This window comes from Cherax quadricarinatus, unplaced genomic scaffold, assembly GCF_038502225.1.
Source record: "Cherax quadricarinatus isolate ZL_2023a unplaced genomic scaffold, ASM3850222v1 Contig291, whole genome shotgun sequence".
Taxonomy (NCBI): Eukaryota; Metazoa; Arthropoda; class Malacostraca; order Decapoda; family Parastacidae; genus Cherax; species Cherax quadricarinatus.
Window position 1 is genome coordinate 18,338 of NW_027195317.1, and position 19,654 is coordinate 37,991.

The following is a 19,654-nucleotide window of genomic DNA, read 5'->3' on the forward strand; positions in this document are numbered from 1 at the left end:
TTTGACTGTTTCCGACGTATAAATACGTCTTAGGAGCCAATGTTTCTGACGTATTTATACGCATAAATTCTAGCAGCTTCAAATCAAGCAGGAGAAAGCTGCTAGGCCCACATGTGAGAGAATGGGTCTCCATGGTCAGTGTGCACCATATAAAAAAAATCGGGGAGCCAGTGGTGCATTGTGGGAATGCCATTTCAGTTGTCATTTTTCAGCATGTCTAGTGGTAAGAAATATGTGATTCCCCAGCAAATCTGGGACTCTTCTCTTCCCAAGTGATGCTCTAACACAGATGGAAGTGTCAGTGAAGATCAATTTCATGATTTGGAGGAGTTTGAGACCAAAAGCAATGGAGGAGGAGGAGGGGGAGGAGGGGAGGACGAGGAGGAGGAGGAGGGAAGGAAGAGGAGGAGGAGGAGGAGGAGGAGGAGGAGGAGGAGAAGAGGAGGAGGAGGAGGAAGAAGAAGATGTAATAATATTGTTCACTTGAAGCACGAAAAAAAAAAAGTCCACCCCAAGACAGTGACAAGATAAGGGAAGAAAACATCTGATAAGAGCTGACTTTGATGAGACTAAAGGAGGGTAATATTACATGACCATCGCCTCCCTTTGTTTTTGCTGGTACACAAACATTTCTGTCTGTCTATTTGTCTGTCTGTCAAGCTCCCTGTCTGTCCATCTAGCTCTCTGTCTCAGAGAGAGCCACAAGACTGTGTCATCACGTTTACTCACATCTTCAAGCAGAGTATAGCACTTTGTCTGGATTTCTTGGGTTATCCTAGGTAATTTACACTATGTATACTTGTATTTATGTGTACCTGTGAGACAGAGATAGGCAGACAGAAAGAGAGACAGATTGAAAGATATAGAATGAGGGAGAAAGATAATTAGATAGAATGGAGGAGGGGAAGCAGCATCCAACCCCATTGTTTTGACAGGGGTAGGGGTAGTGACTAATGAGATAATATGTCACTTTGACAGCTGCCGACTTCTGACTCAAAACAATTATAAGCACACACACTGCAGACAAGGAGAGGAGGAGGAAGGAGGAGGAAGGAGGAGGAAGGAGGAGGAGGAGGAGGAGGGGAAGAAGGAGGAGGGGAGAGGAGAGGAGGAGGAGAGAGGAAGAAGGAGAGGAGAGAAGAAGGAGAAGAAGAAGGAGGAAGAAGAAGAAGAAGAAGAAGAAAGAAGAAGGAGAAGAAGAAGAAGAAGAAGAAGAAGAAGAAGAAGAAGAAGAAGAAGAAGAAAGAAGAAGAAAGAAGAAGAAAGAAGAAGAAGAAAAAAGAAGAAGAAGAAGAAGAAGAAAGAAGAAGAAGAAAGAAGAAGAAGAAGAAAGAAGAAGAAAGAAGAAGAAGAAGAAGAAGAAGAGGAAGAAGAAGAAGAAGAAGAAGAAAGAAGAAGGAAGAAGAAGAAAGAAGGAAAGAAGAAGAAGAAGAAAGAAGAAGGAAAGGAAGGGAAAGAAGAAGAAAGAAAAGAAGAAGAAGAAGAAGAAGAAGAAGAAGAAGAAGCAGAAGATGAAGAAGAAGAAGAAGAAGAAGAAGGAGAAGAAGAAGAAGAAGAAGAAAGAAGAAGAAGAAGAAGAAGAAGAAGAAGAAGAAAGGAGGAGAAGGAGAAGGAGGAGGAGGAGAAGGAGGAGGAGGAGAAGGAGAGGAGGAGGAGGAGGAGGAGAAGGGAGGAGGAGGAGGAGAGAGGCGCGAGGAGGAGGCTGATTCGTTCGTCTTCGCTTCTTCTGTAAACAAGTTTAGTAAACCACTATATTGCATAATTAAGTTTGTGAGCTTATTGTGATGTATACAACGAGTGTATATATATACATTGCACCTTACTTTGGTCTCATAGGCCACATAAGTTATGTGAAAAAATAAAATAGTGAAAAAAACAACAAACCTTCAAATACAAGTAAACTAAAGTTTACCGGGTGAGCGGCAGTCGCCGCTGTTGCCATACGCGGCTCATTTTCTGCAAACTTCACGGCTCTATATCTCGGTAAGTACCAATGGCAAAAATTTTTTTTTTGGACTAAAACACTCAGAAAAATAATCTTAACATTTTCATAAGAAAAAATAATTTTTTTTTTTTTGAATATTTGGCGACATAGAATGACAGTTTCAGAGAGGGGCCTGAAACAGTCAAAGGGTTAAAAGGAAGTGTCAAACACTGCCATTTCTACAACTTGTCACTGCAGCTATTGTATAGTTATTAACAATACATAATTCCCAAACATTCACAAGGGAAGTTTGAAATAAAAAACTGCATACAATTTTTGTTTTATTTGGGCTGATTTTGTGTTGGAATTGTACTGTACCGAAGTCAGGTGTGCCACATGTATTGCTTGGTGCAAACAAAATCTAGCAATCTTGAAAGTCATATACAGTGGACCCCTGGTACACGATGGCATTGGTATACGTTAAATCTGGTATACGATACATTTTAACGCAAAAATTTTGCCTCGCCACTCGTTAAAAAACCCACCACACACGATTCGTCCAGGACGCGTCCACATGTGGCCTGAACTGCCCCGTGCGTGCCAGTGTTTACAAGCCAGCCAGTGTGCTCGCATCTAAGCATACATTCAGTACATTTCATATTATCACAGTGTTTTTGGTGCTTGTTTCTGCAAAATAAGTCACCATGGGCCCCAAGAAAGCTTCTAGTGCCAACCCTTGGAGAAAAAGGGTGCTAATGACCATTGAAATGAAGAAAGAAATAATTGCAAAGTACGAAAGTGGAGTGCGTGTGTCGGAGCTGGTCAGGTTGTATACAAAACCCCAATCAACCATCGTTACTATAGTGGCCAGGAAAACGGCAATCAAGGAAGCTGTTTTTGCAAAAGGTGCATGTCTGTTTTCGAAACAGAGATCTCAAGTGTTAGAAGATGTTGAGAGACTGTTATTGGTGTGGATAAATGAAAAACAGATAGCAGGAGATAGCATCTCTCAAGCGATCATATGTGAAAAGGCTAGGAAGTTGCATGAAGATTTAATTGAAAAAATGCCTGCAACTAGTGGTAATGTGAGTGAATTTAAGGCCAGCAAAGGTTGGTTTGAAAGATTTAAGAATCGTAGTGACATACATAGTGTGATTAGGCATGGTGAGGCTGCCAGTTCGGCCCTAGTGGCATTAACCCCTTCAGGGTCCAAGGCCCAAATCTGAAGTGGTGCCCCAGTGTCCAAGAATTTTCAAAAAAAAAAAAAAAGTTATTTTTTCTTATGAAATGGTAGAGAATCTTTTTGTGAAGGTAATAAAACAAAAAGTACGAAATATGATGGAAAATTGATGAAATTATGCTCTCGCGAATTCTGATGTGTCAGCGATATTTACGAATCGGTGATTTTGCCGACTCTGACTCATATTTTAGGCCAATTACATTATTCCAGTCAACCAAATTCTTAGCTATTTCAATAGTATTACTTCTATTCTATCAATTGAGCACAAGAAATCGCCAAGTCAACTGTTTCAACTACAAATTAAAGTGATCGGAAATTGTTAATTTGGCCAATTTAATACAAAGTTCAAAATATTCCAATTTCAAAATAGGGTCCAGAATAAACAATGTAGGTATTCCTGGAACTAAACTAACATTTCCTCTGTTCATTAGTTACGTTTTGAGGCTTTACAAATAAATTCCATTTTGATTTTTTATTCACATAATGAATTTTTATTCACACCAAAAAATAGAAGATTTACTGCTATGCAATACTGTAATAATTGTATAAATATCATCACCATATTTGTGAATGCATATTAGACCCACCAGCTGGCGTGTATTAGATGTGTGAGGTCGTTTGTTTACTCTTGAATATCGGCAAAAATTTAACATTTCTGCTACTTTGAGCTCAGTTTCAAGCCATTTCCAGTGCTAAAACCAATCAAAATCATCTCTATTTCTGTAATATGTCTTCCATTCTATCAAATGAGACCAAGAAATCGCAAATACAACTATAAAAAACATACGAAAAACACTGCAAAGTTGCCGTTTTAAACGAGAAATCATGATTTCAGTTTTTTTTTCTCATTATACACAGTGTGTTGCAGTATCTGTTTTATGTGGCACACACATGCCACATAGATGTATTCTCTCACATCTAGGCCCAAATGTACCACTCACAGTTTATCAGAGTGAGCTGAGCTCATGACATAGATCTACGGTAGATCTTTACGTAGATCTGACGTAGATCTACGTAAAGCCGTAGATCTACGGGACGGACCCTGAAAGGGTTAAAAGAAGAAGGGAAGTAACCCCGGAAAAGGACTTGCTACCTCAAGTCCTAGTGGAAGGGGATTCCCCTTCTAAACATTAACAACTTCGACACTCTCCCCTCCTCCCATCCCATCAATCATCACCAGATCTTCATTAAAGGTAAGTGTGTGTAATCGGCCAAACTGCCAATTTCTGACCACTTCATTGGGTAGTTGAAATAAGTGAATGGGCAGTTTCTTGTACTCAGTTGACAGACTAGAAGTAAATTTTATTCAGGTATACACACAGTTACATAGATTATCATACATAGCGGTGTATGTATAGAGAACCCAGGATAACCCAAAAAAGTCAGACAAAGTGACTTATTTCCAGTACCTGGCTTGGGCTTGCCATATATGATTTTTGGTAAATATTTTTTTTTCTCGGTTCTTCGTTGGGCTATCTCTTTGAAACTTGGGCAATGTATGATGGAAAGATGCTTCTTAACATACAACAATAAAAAAGATGGACGATAAATAAGGGAGTTCACTTCTCAGCCATTAGCCGCTTCTTTGCAGTATATTTTCGTATGGTTTTCATGGTTGTATTCTCATTTTTTTGGACTCATTTGATAGAATGGAAGATATATTACAGAAATAGACACGATTTTGATTGTTTTCATGATGAAAAGTACCTTGAAATTGAGCTCAAAATAGCGGAAATGTTCGATTTTTGCCGATGTTCAATGAACTTTGTGTAAGTTGGTTGATTTTATTAAGTGTATTCTAACCTAACCACTCTAATCTGGCAAACTCAGTAATCCAGCACACTAAAGGTCCCAATGATGCTGGATTTGTGATGGAGGACCTGTACATACGACCGAAACAGTCAAAGGGTTAGAGGCACCAGAAACAGAGGACTGTGGACAGTTATTTTGTGAGACAGGGGTCCAGTGACTCTCAAGCTGGTCCTAGTGGCATTAAAAAACAGAAGGGAAGTAACCCCAGAGAGGGCTTTGATACCTAAAGTTCTTATGGAGGGGGATTCCCCTTCCAAACACTAACCCCAACTCCCTCTCTCCTCCTCCCTATCTTCCAGATGTCATAACCAATCTTCAATAAATGTAAGTAAAATGTTATTTTATATGTTTATTTAAATTTATAAAGTTTTTCTTCTTCTCTTTTTTAGTAAATGTCTACAGGAGAAGGGGTTACTAGCCCATTGCTCCCGGTATTTTAGTCGCCTCATACGACACGCATGGCTTACGGAGGAAAGATTCTTTTCCACTTCCCCATGGACAATAGAAGAAATAAAGAAGAACAAGAGCTATGTAGAAAAAGGAGAAAAACCTAGATGTATGTATATATATATATATGCATGTGCATGTCTGTGAAGTGTGACCAAAGTGTAAGTTGGAGTAGCAAGATATCCCTGTTATCTAGCGTGTTTATGAGACAGAAAAAGACACCAGCAATCCTACCATCATGCAAAACAGTTACAGGTTTCTGTTTCACAGTCATCTGGCAGGACGGTAGTACTTCCCTGGGTGGTTGCAGTGCCTGCACTCTGAAGGAGGGGTGTTAATGTTGCAGTTTAACCCTTTGAGGGTCGACAGGCCCTCTCCGAGACTTGTTCTTAGGGTCGACAAAATTTCCCCAGAAAAAAAAGAATTATTTTTTTCTTATGAAAAGATAGAGAATCTTTTCCCAATCATAATGGCACCAAAAGTAGGAAATTTGATTGAAAACTTACGGAATTATGCTCTCACGAAGTAAGCGGTCTCGACGATGTTTACGCATAGCCGATTTTGCCCACTTTGAGCCCTATTTTTGGCCAATTGCGATGTACTAGTCGACAAAAATCATAACTATTTCGATAGAACTCCATTTTTTCTATCGAATGAGTTCAAGAAACCACCCATTTACCAATTTCAACTATCCAATAAAGTGGTCAGAGTTAAACAATTTTGCCAATTTCACACAAATTTCAAAAGATGCCAGTTTCCGAATAGGATCCAGAATAAACAAGAAAGATATTCCTGGCACTAAAATAACAAGTTCTCTGTTCGTTAGTCACATCCCCACACCCCTCTTATATTTCTTTGGCTTTCCACTTTGAATTTTTATTCTTACAAAAAATAGAAGATTTACTGTTATGCAGACTACTGCATTAGTGTAGAAATGGTATAAATAATATCAGCGCACTTGTGAAAGAATATTAGACTCACCAGTTGATGTGTATTGGACGCTTGGCATGATTTGTTTACTTTTGAATTTAGATAAAAATCGAACATTTCGGCTACTTTGCACTCAATTTCAAGGTACTTTTCATTGTAAAACCAGTCAAAAATCATCTCAATTTCTGTAATATGTCTTCCATTCTATAAAATGAGACCAAGAAAACTAGAATACAACAATAAATACCATACGAAAATACAGTGCAAAGTCGCTGTTTTATTCCAAAAACACGGTCAAAGTTTTTTTTTTCCCCCATTACTCACTGTGTGCTGCAGGATTTTTTATACTGCGCACAGTGACCACATAGACCCATTCTTTCATATGTAGGCCTACCAGCTTTCTCACTAGATTTGAGGGCGCTAGAATTTAGGCATACTAGTACGTGAAAAACCCCGGGTCGTAAGCCGTACTAGTACGGCTGAAACCCTCAAAGGGTTAAAAACTGTAGTGTAAAGCACCCTTCTGGCAAGACAGTGATGGAGTGAATGATGGTGAAAGTTTTTCTTTTTCGGGCCACCCTGCCTTGGTGGGAATCGGCCAGTGTGATAATAAAAAAAAAATTTAAATTTATTAATAATTGTACACTATATTTGCTGTATGTAAAGCTATAATGTAATACTATCTATAAAATGTCTTTTTTTGTGGATATTTTTGGGTTTCTAGAACGGATTAATTGTACACCTACCATCCGACTTACGACCTGCTTGACTTACGACCACTCGACTTACGACCGTGTTTTTTATGCCAAATTTCTGGGAAATAAACAACTATTTGTGTTGTACACAGTGTTCATCCTAAACCTTACAGTATAAAATACAGTACTAACAACATAAAAAGTAAAGTAAAACATGAAATACCAAAATAAAACAATAAAATAAGGTCATTACAAAAATGTTTTGTTGATATTCAGTAGTAAAGTTCGACTTACGACCATTTCGACTTACGACCGGTTTCTCGGAACCGAACTCGGTCTTAAGTTGGATGGTAGGTGTATTTCCATTATTTCTTATGGGAAATATTGCTTCGCCTTTCAAACTCTTCGACTTTAGAACTAGCTCCTGGAACGGATTAAGTTTGAAATTTGAGGTTCCACTGTAAATAAATATTTATTTCTTTGCAAAGGTTACAATGTGTGTTTACATACCATAATATGATTGGAGAAAAGAAAGCCACTAGCATGCCGAGGCATTTCGGGCAGACTTAACCTAATACTATAGACTACTAAGTCTAGATAGGTGAAAAGTGTACTAGTAGTGGTTACCAATGTTTTGCTGATGGTGGTGCCAACTACTGGCAGCCTTTTGAAGTTTCTCCTTACTGTTATTACTTTTATTATTATTATTATTATTATTATTATTATTATTATTATTATTGTACTATAATTGTATAAAAACTATTATTATTATTATTATGTACGTGGTGATGGGCTCTTGATCTAGGGAATTGAATCTGTGCTCCAGTTCCCCAAATTATTACTATTATTATTATTAATAATTATAATAATAATAATAATGCATATTATTAATAAGAAGAAAACTGTCAAAGTGGGAAGTCTGAATGTGTGTGGATGTTGTGCAAATGATTAAGAAAGAGATGATTGTGAATGTTATGAATGAGAAGAAGCTGGATGTCCTGGCTTTAAGTGAAACAAAGCTGAAGGGGGTGGGAGAGTTTCAGTGGAGAGGAATAAATGGGATTAGGTCAGGGGTTTCAAATAGAGTTAGAGCTAAAGAAGGAGTAGCAATAATGTTGAAGGATAAGATATGGCAGGTAAAGAGGGACTATAAATGTATTAATTCAAGGATTATGTGGAGTAAAATAAAGGTTGGATGTGAGAAGTGGGTTACAGTAAGAGCATATGCACCTGGAGAAGAGAGTAGTGTAGAGGAGAGAGAGAGAGATTTTGGGAAATGTTAAGTGAATGCATGGGGAGTTTTGAACCAAGTGTGAGAGTACTTGTGGTTGGGGATTTCAATGCTAAAGTGGGTAAAAATGTTGTGGATGGAGCAGTAGGTAAATTTGGGGTGCCAGGGGTAAATGAAAATGGGGAGCCTTTAATTAAGCTATGTGTAGAAAGAGGTTTGGTAATAAGTAATACATATTTTATGAAAAAGAGGATAAATAAATATACAAGGTATGATATAGCACGTAATGAAAGTAGTCTGTTAGATTATGTATTGGTGGATAAAAGCTTGATGGGTAGGCTCCAGGGTGTACAAGTTTATACAGGGGCAACTGATATATCAGATTATCTAGTTGTAGCTACAGTTAGAGTAAGAGGTAGATGGGACAAGAGGAAAATGGCAACAACATGTACGAGGGAGGTGAAAGTGAATAAACTAAGGGAGGAGGAAGTTTGGGCGAGATATAAGCAACTATTGGCAGAAAGGTGAGCTAGTGCAAGTATGAGTAGTGGAAGGGGGAGGGGGGGTTGAAGAGGGTTGGAATAGTTTTAAAAATGCAGTATTAGAATGTGGGGCAGAAATTTGTGGTTATAGGAGGGTGGGTGCAGGAGGAAAGAAAAGTGATTGGTGGAATGATGAAGTAAAGGGTGTGATAAAAGAGAAAAAGGTAGCTTATGAGAGGTTCTTACAAAGCAGAAGTGTTATAAGAAGAGTAGAGTATATGGAGAGTAAAAGAAAGGTGAAGAGATTGGATGACAAAGAGGGAGAGGCACTGTCAAGAAATTTTAATGAAAATAAGAAAAAATTTTTGGAGTTAAAAAAGTTAAGAAAGCCTAGGGATCGAATGGATTTGTCAGTTAAAAACAGAGTAGGGGAGTTAGTAGATAGGGAGATGGAGGTATTTGGTAGATGGCGAGAATATTTTGAGGAACTTTTAAATGTCAACTAAGAAAGGGAGGCGGTAATTTCATGCACTGGCCAGGGAGGTATGCCATCTTTTTGGAGTGAAGAAGAGCAGGATGTGAGTGTGGGGGAGGTGCATGAGGCATTATGTAGAATGAAAGGGGGTAAAGCAGCTGGAACTGACGGGATCATGAAAGAAATGTTAAAAGCAGGAGGACAGTGTTGGAGTGGTTGGTATTTTTGTTTAATAAATGTATGAAAGAGGGGAAGGTACCTAGGGATTGGCAGAGAGCATGTATAGTCCCTTTATATAAAGGGAAGGGGGACAAAAGAGATTGTAAAAATTATAGAGGAATAAGTTTACTGAGTCATTGTGGTAGGGGATCTGAATGCTAAAGTAGGAGAAACTTTTAGAGAGGGTGTGGTAGGTAAGTTTGGGGTGCCAGGTGTAAATGATAATGGAAGCCCTTTGATTGAACTTTGTATAGAAAGGGGTTTAGTTATAGGCAATACATATTTTAAGAAAAAGAGGATAAATAAGTATACAAGACATGATGTAGGGCGAAATGACAGTAGTTTGTTGGATTATGTATTGGTAGATAAAAGACTGTTGAGTAGACTTCAGGATGTACATGTTTATAGAGGGGCCACAGATATATCAGATCACTTTTTAGTTGTAGCTACACTGAGAGTAAAAGGTAGATGGGATACAAGGAGAATAGAAGCATCAGGGAAGAGAGAGGTGAAGGTTTATAAACTAAAAGAGGAGGCAGTTAGGGTAAGATATAAACAGCTATTGGAGGATAGATGGGCTAATGAGAGCATAGGAAATGGGATCGAAGAGGTATGGGGTAGGTTTAAAATTGTAGTGTTAGAGTGTTCAGCAGAAGTTTGTGGTTACAGGAAAGTGGGTGCGGGAGGGAAGAGGAGCGATTGGTGGAATGATGATGTAAAGAGAGTAGTAAGGGAGAAAAAGATAGCATATGAGAAGTTTTTACAAGTAGAAGTGATGCAAGGAGGGAAGAGTATATGGAGAAAAAGAGAGAGGTTAAGAGAGTGGTGAAGCAATGTAAAAAGAGAGCAAATGAGAGAGTGGGTGAAATGTTATCAACAAATTTTGTTGAAAATAAGAAAAAGTTTTGGAGTGAGATTAACAAGTTAAGGAAGCCTAGAGAACAAATGGATTTGTCAGTTAAAAATAGGAGAGGAGAGTTATTAAATGGAGAGTTAGAGGTATTGGGAACATGGAGGGAATATTTTGAGGAATTGTTAAATGTCGATGAAGATAGGGAAACTGTGATTTCGTGTATAGGGCAAGGAGGAATAACATCTTGTAGGAGTGAGGAAGAGCCAGTTGTGAGTGTGGGGGAAGTTCGTGAGGCAGTAGGTAAAATGAAAGGGGGTAAGGCAGCTGGGATTGATGGGATAAAGATAGAAATGTTAAAAGCAGGTGGGGATATAGTTTTGGAGTGGTTGGTGCAATTATTTAATAAATGTATGGAAGAGGGTAAGGTACCTAGGGATTGGCAGAGCATGCATAGTTCCTTTGTATAAAGGCAAAGGGGACAAAAGAGAGTGCAAAAATTATAGGAGGATAAGTCTGTTGAGTATACCTGGTAAAGTGTATGGAAGAGCTATTATTGAAAGAATTAAGAGTAAGACTGAGAATAGGATAGCAGATGAACAAGGAGGCTTTAGGAAAGGTAGGGGATGTGTGGACCATGTGTTTACAGTGAAACATATAAGTGAACAGTATTTAGATAAGGCTAAAGAGGTCTTTGTGGCATTTATGGATTTGGAAAAGGCATATGACAGGGTGGATAGGGGGGCAATGTGGCAGATGTTGCAGGTGTATGGTGTAGGAGGTAGGTTACTGAAAGCAGTGAAGAGTTTTTATGAGGATAGTGAGGCTCAAGTTAGAGTATGTAGGAAAGAGGGAAATTATTTCCCAGTAAAAGTAGGCCTTAGACAAGGATGTGTGATGTCACCGTGGTTGTTTAATATATTTATAGATGGGGTTGTAAGAGAGGTAAATGCGAGGGTCTTGGCAAGAGGTGTGGAGTTAAAAGATAAAGAATCACACAAAGTGGGAGTTGTCACAGTTGCTCTTTGCTGATGACACTGTGCTCTTGGGAGATTCTGAAGAGAAGTTGCAGAGATTGGTGGATGAATTTGGTAGGGTGTGCAAAAGAAGAAAATTAAAAGTGAATACAGGAAAGAGTAAGGTTATGAGGATAACAAAAAGATTAGGTGATGAAAGATTGGATATCAGATTGGAGGGAGAGAGTATGGAGGAGGTGAATGTATTCAGATATTTGGGAGTGGACGTGTCAGCGGATGGGTCTATGAAAGATGAGGTGAATCATAGAATTGATGAGGGGGAAAGGGTGAGCGGTGCACTTAGGAGTCTGTGGAGACAAAGAACTTTGTCCTCGGAGGCAAAGAGGGGAATGTATGAGAGTATAGTTTTACCAACGCTCTTATATGGGTGTGAAGCATGGGTGATGAATGTTGCAGCGAGGAGAAGGCTGGAGGCAGTGGAGATGTAATGTCTGAGGGCAATGTGTGGTGTGAATAAAATGCAGAGAATTCGTAGTTTGGAAGTTAGGAGGAGGTGCGGGATTACCAAAACTGTTGTCCAGAGGGCTGAAGAAGGGTTGTTGAGGTGGTTCGGTCATGTAGAGAGAATGGAGCGAAACAGAGTGACTTCAAGAGTGTATCAGTCTATAGTGGAAGGAAGGCGGGGTAGGGGTCGGCCTAGGAAAGGTTGGAGGGAGGCGGTAAAGGAGGTTTTGTGTGCGAGGGGCTTGGACTTCCAGCAGGCATGCGTGAGCGTGTTTGATAGGAGTGAATGGAGACAAATGGTTTTTAATACTTGACGTGCTGTTGGAGTGTGAGCAAAGTAACATTTATGAAGGGGTTCAGGGAAACCGGCAGGCCGGACTTGAGTCCTGGAGATGGGAAGTACAGTGCCTGCACTCTGAAGGAAGGGTGTTAATGTTGCAGTTTAAAAACTGTAGTGTAAAGCACCCTTCTAGCAAGACAGTGATGGAGTGAATGATGGTGAAAGTTTTTCTTTTTCGGGCCACCCTGCCTTGGTGGGAATCGGCCAGTGTGATAAAAAAAAAAAAAAAAATTTACTGAGTATACCAGGAAAAGTGTACGGTAGGGTTATTATTGAAAGAATTAGAGGTAAGACAGAATGTAGAATTGCGGATGAGCAAGAAGGTTTTAGAGTGGGTAGGGGATGTGTAGATCAAGTGTTTACATTGAAGCATATATGTGAACAGTATTTAGATAAAGGTAGGAAAATTTTTATTGCATTTATGGATTTAGAAAAGGCATATGATAGAATGGATAGGGGAGCAATGTGGCAGATGCTGCAAGTATATGGAATAGGTGGCAAGTTATTAAATGCTGTAAAGAGTTTTTCTGAGGATAGTGAGGCTCAGGTTAGGGTGTGTAGAAGAGAGGGAGACTACTTCCCGGTAAAAGTAGGTCAATGTGTGGTGTAAATATTACGCAGAAAATTCAGAGTGTGGAAATTAGGAGAAGGTGTGGAGTTAATAAAAATATTAGTCAGAGGACTGAAGAGGGTTTGTTGAGGTGGTTTTGTCATTTAGAGAGAATGGATCAAAGTAGAATGACATGGAGAGTGTATAAATCTGTAGGGGAAAGAAGGCGGGGTAGGGGTCGTCCTTGAAAAGGATGGAGGGAGGGGGTAAACGAGGTTTTGTGGGCAAGGGGCTTGGACTTCCAGCAAGCTTGCGTGACCATGTTAGATAGGAGTGAATGGAGACGAATGGTATTTGGGACCTGACGAGCTGTTGGAGGGTGAGCAGGGTAATAGTGAAGGGATTCAGGGAAACCGGTTATTTTATATAGCCGGACTTGAGTCCTGGAAATGGGAAGTACAATGCCTGCACTTTAAAGGAGGGGTTTAGGATATTGGCAGTTTGGAGGGATATGTTGTGCATCTTTATACGTATATACTTCTAAACTGCTGTATTCTGAGCATCTCTGTAAAAACAGTGATTATGCGTGAGTGAGGTGAAAGTGTTGAATGATGATGAAAGTATTTTCTTTTTGGGGATTTTCTTTTTTTTTGGGTCACCCTGCCTCGGTGGGAGATGACTTGTTAAAAAAAAAAAAAATTCTAGACTAGTATGTAACCAAGGCAGGTGAACTTGTTCACCTATCAGTGTGCTTGTGACTGTTTTATTACTATTTCCATATCTAATATTAGTGTCGGAATAACGATTGGTTATAAAATTGCAAGAATTACTATAAACTGTAATCAGAACATAAAAATCATGCAAATTAAAAAAAAAAAAAAGGTTTGTCAGAAACATTTCTGCAAGCTTCAGGACTCCATCTTGCTAACACATGAGCATCTAGTGCCACCTTCACCACCTTATACAGCCTCTCCTCACTTACCGATGTGCTTGTTTACCGACAACTTGGAGTTACGACGGGCTCTCTGATGACTTGTTATTGTATACTGTACAAGAACTTAGGTCATAAGCGGCAAGCACAGTGTCTCAGCGTCAAGCATCTGAATCTCCTTCCTACAGCCACTCAGTACACTAGCTTTCACATTCTCCAAGACTACATATTTGTACAAATTTCCTGTTGTTTTTCCTCTTGGAAGAGGAAAAAACAGGAAAAATGGAAGAAGTACAAAAAAAGTTCATTGTGAAGGGGTTAGTGCTGCAGCTCAGCATCAAGCTATCTCCAAGACTACATATTTTGTCTATAAATTTGTACTTTATTGTGCATCCCATAGTAGAAAATTGAGTTAGAAGTGCAGCAGCACTTGCAAGAGGAAAAAGAGGAAAATGGAAGAAGTACAAAAGAAGTTTACAGTATAGGGGTTAGCTGGTGTGTTCACATGTTTACATTCTCAGTGTACTGTGGCAGCTTAAGAAATGATTAAACTCAGTGAACAAGGTATGAGGATGGTAATATCATAATAAATAATAATAATAATATAAATAATAATAGTTCTGGAGTGCTTTAAATGTCAGCTTCCAAACCTATACGAAATACGTATGACATTTAAAGCGATGCAGAGCAATTATTATTATTATAAATTATATTACTATAAATTATATTATTATTATAAAATACAGCGGAACCTTGATTTACGAGTGTCCCAACTTACGAGTTTTTTGAGATACGAGCCGTCCCTGGATCGATTTTTTGCTCTGAGTTACGAGCCAACATTTGAGGTACGAGCCAGCTCCCCCCTCCCTCATTCCCCTCAACCCAAAACCTGGACACCTCCCTTGTTTATCTATGATTTCATGCTTTAATTCAATGGAAATCATTCTCTTTTTCTCCTCAGCAATAATAATACAGAGGTCCCTCGACATTCGATACTAATCCGTTCCTGAGAGCTATCGAATGTCGAAAATATCGAAATTCGAATTAATTTTCCCCATAAGAAATAATGGAAATCAAATTACTGTAATCCGAACTGGGAGCCTCACCATGCCTTACCACACTGTGTATGCCACTACGATTCTTAAATCTTTCAAACCAACCTTTGCTGGCCTTAAATTCACTCACATCACCACTAGTTGCAGGCAATTTCTTTACCAAATCATCATGCACTCTGACACACGCACTCCACTTTCGTACTTTGCAATTATCTCTTTCGTCATTTCAATAGTCATTAGCACCTTTTTTCTTGAAGGGTTGGCACTAGAAGCTTTCTTGGGGGCCCATGGTTACTTATTTTGCAGAAACAAGCACCAAAAACAGTGATAATATGGATAATATGGAATGTACAGAATGTATCCTTAGATGCATGCCCACTGGCTGGCTTGTAAACACTGGCACACACGGGGCAGTTCAGGCCACATGTGGACACGTCTCGTACGAATCGTATCGAATGTCGGGTTTTCCATCGAATGTCGAGGCGAAATTTTTGCGTTAAAATGCATCGAATGTTGATGCCATCGAATGTTGGGGGTCCACTGTATAATAACAATATATTATTATTACAATCAAGTCACTCACTAAGTCAATCAAGTCACTCACTAAGTCAATCAAGTCACTCAATAAGTCAGTCAAGTCATTCAGGTCATTCAGTAAGTCAGTCAGTCATGTCATTCAGTAAGTCGGTCATGTCACTCAGTAAGTCGGTCATGTCACTCAGTAAGTCGGTCAAGTCGGTCAAGTCAAGTCAAGTCAAGTCACACAAACTCATGTTAACCTCTTTTTCTGTGTACAAAGTAACACTTCAATTATGGCTACAGGTTATCTTGTCTAATATCTTTGTTAATTCTAAGACTTAAGTGCTTATACCTCTTCATGCCACTTTCAGCAACACTAGTATGGCTACTGGGTGTCATGACTGCTTGGCAGATACAAGATATTGTAATTAAAATATCATAACACAATTGACAAACACAGCTGCCTTGTAGCAGAGAAAGACTGGACACATTTGAATTACGAATGCTGAGATGGTGGGGTGGTGTCGGGGAGTGGTAGGGGATGGCTCCCCGGCTGCTCCACAACAAGGTGGTCGCTTGAACAAAAGAGAATTTTTTTTCCTTCCCAAAAACCGAACCATGTTAAATTAATTATACGACATGTTACATAAAATTGTGCTGCAATTCTTCAATGGTGGTCTACTGTATTATTATAACTTGTTGAAAAAAAAAATAAAAATTATAATAATAATAATGATAGAGCTTCAGTTCCCTAAATTAATAACAAAAATAATATAATACCACTATAATAATAATAATAATAATAATAATAATATTATAACACTAAAGCTTCAGTTCCCTAAATTAATAATAATAATAATTATTATTATAATGATAGAGCTTCAGTTCACTAAATTAATAATAATAATAATGCATTATACATACGTAATAATAGTTCAGATTGCTTCTGCTAGTTGGCACAGCTGATGGCACAGCTGGTAAGCAGTAAACATGTTTACATCCCTGTGGGGGCAGTTCTCTCAATGCTTGTTTTCATTTTTTTACAGTCATTTGGCCAAATTTCTTTTTTCTAACAATGGGGCCTAGTGATCTACTGCAGTTAGCCTCAAAAATACTCTGTTTTCTCTTACAGTAAGAATACGGGAAGATACTATAGTCAAATTGGGACAGAAATGGCGGACGCTTCTGCCGCTGCCTCTGCCACCATATTATGGCCTATTTTATTCATTCTAGAGCATATATCATGGTTCTGTGTTAATTATATTGTTTATTATGTCATATTAGGTGAATTTTGATAGATAAATAAGCCGTACAGTTGATAATAGCATCATATTCAAGTATTTTTTCTCGTCTCTCCAGAGTGCAGGAACGAATTAATGGCTTTTCAATTAATTGAAATGAGGTAAATTAACTTGATATACGAGTAAATTGAGTTACAAGCTAGCCCCTGGAACGGATTAAACTCGTAAGTCAAGGTTCCACATACGTCCACAAATGAGCTGCCATTATTTATACAATTATTACAATAATGCAGTAGTCTGCATAACAGTAAATCTTCTATTTTTTGTGTGAATAAAAATTCACATGGAAAGCAGATGTAACATGGGAGAGGCCTGGGGATGTAACTAATGAACAGAGGAAACTATTTTTTTTTTTTTTTTTTGCCAGGAATGTGTACTCTGTTTATTCTGGACCCTATTTTTAAATTGGCAGTTTTTTAACCCTTTGACTATCGCAGCCCATTTCTGAAACTGTCGTTCTATGTCGCGAAATTTTTGGAAAAAAAAAATTATTTTTTCTTGTGAAGTGATAAAGAATCTTTTCCCGATGGTAATGACACCAAAAGTACGAAATTTGATCGAAAACTTATGCAATTACGCTCCTGCAAAGTTAGCGATATCGGCGATATATACGTATTGCCGATTTCGCCGAAATTTGAGCCCCTATTTTCAGTCAATTCCAGTGTTCCAGTCGACCAAATTCACAGCTATTTGTTTAGAACTTCACTTTTTCTATCAACTGAGTACAAGAAACCACCCATTTACTGATTTCAACTACCCAATAAAGTGGTCAGAAATTGGCAATTGGCCAATTTCACGCAAATTAACCCCTTCAGGGTCCAAGGCCAAAATCTGAAGTGGTGCTCCAGTGTCCAAGAAATTTTGAAAAAAAAAAAAAAAAAAAAAAATTCTTACAGAATTAAAGAGCATATTTTTGTGAAGGTAATAAGACAAAAAAAAAATTCTGATCAGTACTTACCGAGATACAGTGCCAAGAAGTTTGTCAAAAATGATGTGGTGGCGGCAACATCAACGAATTCCACATACGCGCATTACATTATTTAGCGTTTTTTTAAGTTTTTTCTTTTCTTTTCCAATTTTTTTCTATTCCTACTAACATTTGGGGCCTGAGAGACCAATACTGTATATAATGTATATATATAAACTCAATGTATTGAACACAATAACCGCACTAAAGTTATTATCATATTATTGTTTACCACTTTTGTTTATTACAATGAACATGCACAAATCTTGTATAATACTAATGTTCTATCATATATTTACAATCACTGGACATGGTTTTAGAACTGCTGGAGCTTGTGGAACTCCTTGAAACAAGGCACCATGCACAGAGGCACCTTACATTCCTCACACATAAACCGAGTGTCTTTGCGTCTTTGTTGCCGTCGTTTTGTTTGTGCACAGACGATGCATCTCTTCTGAGCAAATTTCTTCTGAGTTGAAGGAAGCTGTACAGTGGACCCCCGCATACCGTACGCATTGCATAACGTACAATCCGCATACCGGACGCTTTGATCGCTAAAATTTTGCCTCGCATACTGCCCAAAAACCCGCTCACCGCCCTTCGTCCGAGACGCGTCCAGTGTGCGGCCTGAGCCAGCCTCATATGTTCCGCCGGTGGCATTGTTTACCAGCCAGCCTCCGCGGTAACATCCAAGCATACAATCGGAATATTTCGTATTATTACAGTGTTTTCGGTGCTTTATCTGGAAAATAAGTGACCATGGGCCCCAAGAAAGCTTCTAGTTCCAACCCTACAGCAATAAGGGTTAGAATTCCAATAGAGATGAAGAAAAAGATTATTGATAAGTATGAAAGTGGAGTGCGTATCGCCGACCTGGTCAGGTTGTACAAGAAACCCAAATCAACCATCTCTACTATTGTGGGCAACAGAAAGGCAATCAAGGAAGCTGTTCTTGCCAAAGGTTTAACTGTGTTTTCGAAACAGAGATCGCAAGTGATGGAAGATGTTGAGAGACTCTTATTGGTGTGGATAAATGAAAAACAGCTAGCAGGAGATAGCGTTTCTCAAGCGATCATAAGCGAAAAGGCTAGGAAGTTGCATGAGGATTTAATTAAAAAAATGCCTGCAACTAGTGATGATGTGAGTGAATTTAAGGCCAGCAAAGGTTGGTTTGAGAGATTTAAGAAGCGTAGTGGCATACATAGTGTGATAAGGCATGGTGAGGCTGCCAGGTCGGACCACAAAGCGGCTGAAAAATATGTGCAGGAATTCAAGGAGTGCATAGACAGTGAAGGACTGAAACCTGAACAAGTGTTTAATTGTGATGAAACAGGCCTGTTTTGGAAGAAAATGCCAAGCAGGACCTACATTACTCAGGAGGAAAAGGCACTCCCAGGACATAAGCCTATGAAAGACAGGCTTACTTTGTTGATGTGTTCCAATGCTACTGGTGATTGCAAAGTGAAGCCTTTATTAGTGTATCACTCTGAAACTCCCAGACCGTTCAGGCAAAAGAATGTCCTCAAGGAAAATTTGTGTGTGCTGTGGAGGGCAAACAGTAAGGCATGGGTCACTAGAGACTTTTTCTATGACTGGTTACACCATGCATTTGCCCCCAATGTGAAAGATTACCTAACTGAAAAGAAATTAGAACTTAAGTGCCTCCTGGTGTTAGACAATGCCCCTGGTCATCCTACAGACGTGGCAGAGCGACTTTATGGGGACATGAAATTCATTAAGGTGAAGTTTTTTCCTCCTAATACCACTCCTCTCCTGCAGCCCATGGACCAGCAGGTTATTGCAAACTTCAAAAAACTGTACACAAAAGCTCTGTTTGAAAGGTGCTTTGTAGTGACCTCAGAAACTCAACTGACTCTAAGAGACTTTTGGAGAGATCACTTTAATATCCTCAATTGTATAAACCTTATAGGTAAGGCTTGGGAGGGAGTGACTAAGAAGACCTTGAACTCTGCTTGGAAGAAACTGTGGCCAGAATGGGTAGACAAAAGGGATTTTGAAGGGTTTGAGGCTAACCCTGAGAGGAGTATGCCAGTTGAGGAATCAATTGTGGCATTGGGGAAGTCCATGGGGTTGGAGGTTAGTGGGGATGATGTGGAAGAGTTGGTGGAGGAGGACAATGAAGAACTAACCACTGATGAGCTGATAGATCAACTTCAACAGCAAGAGGCCAGACCTGAGGAAACT

General features: G+C 39.0%; 1 protein-coding gene across 3 annotated transcripts in view; it reads right to left on the minus strand.

Annotated features, from left to right (window-relative positions):
* Window positions 1-19,654, minus strand: part of Usf (upstream transcription factor usf) — a 148,422-nt gene that overhangs the window by 16,561 nt on the left and 112,207 nt on the right. The window lies entirely within an intron of this gene.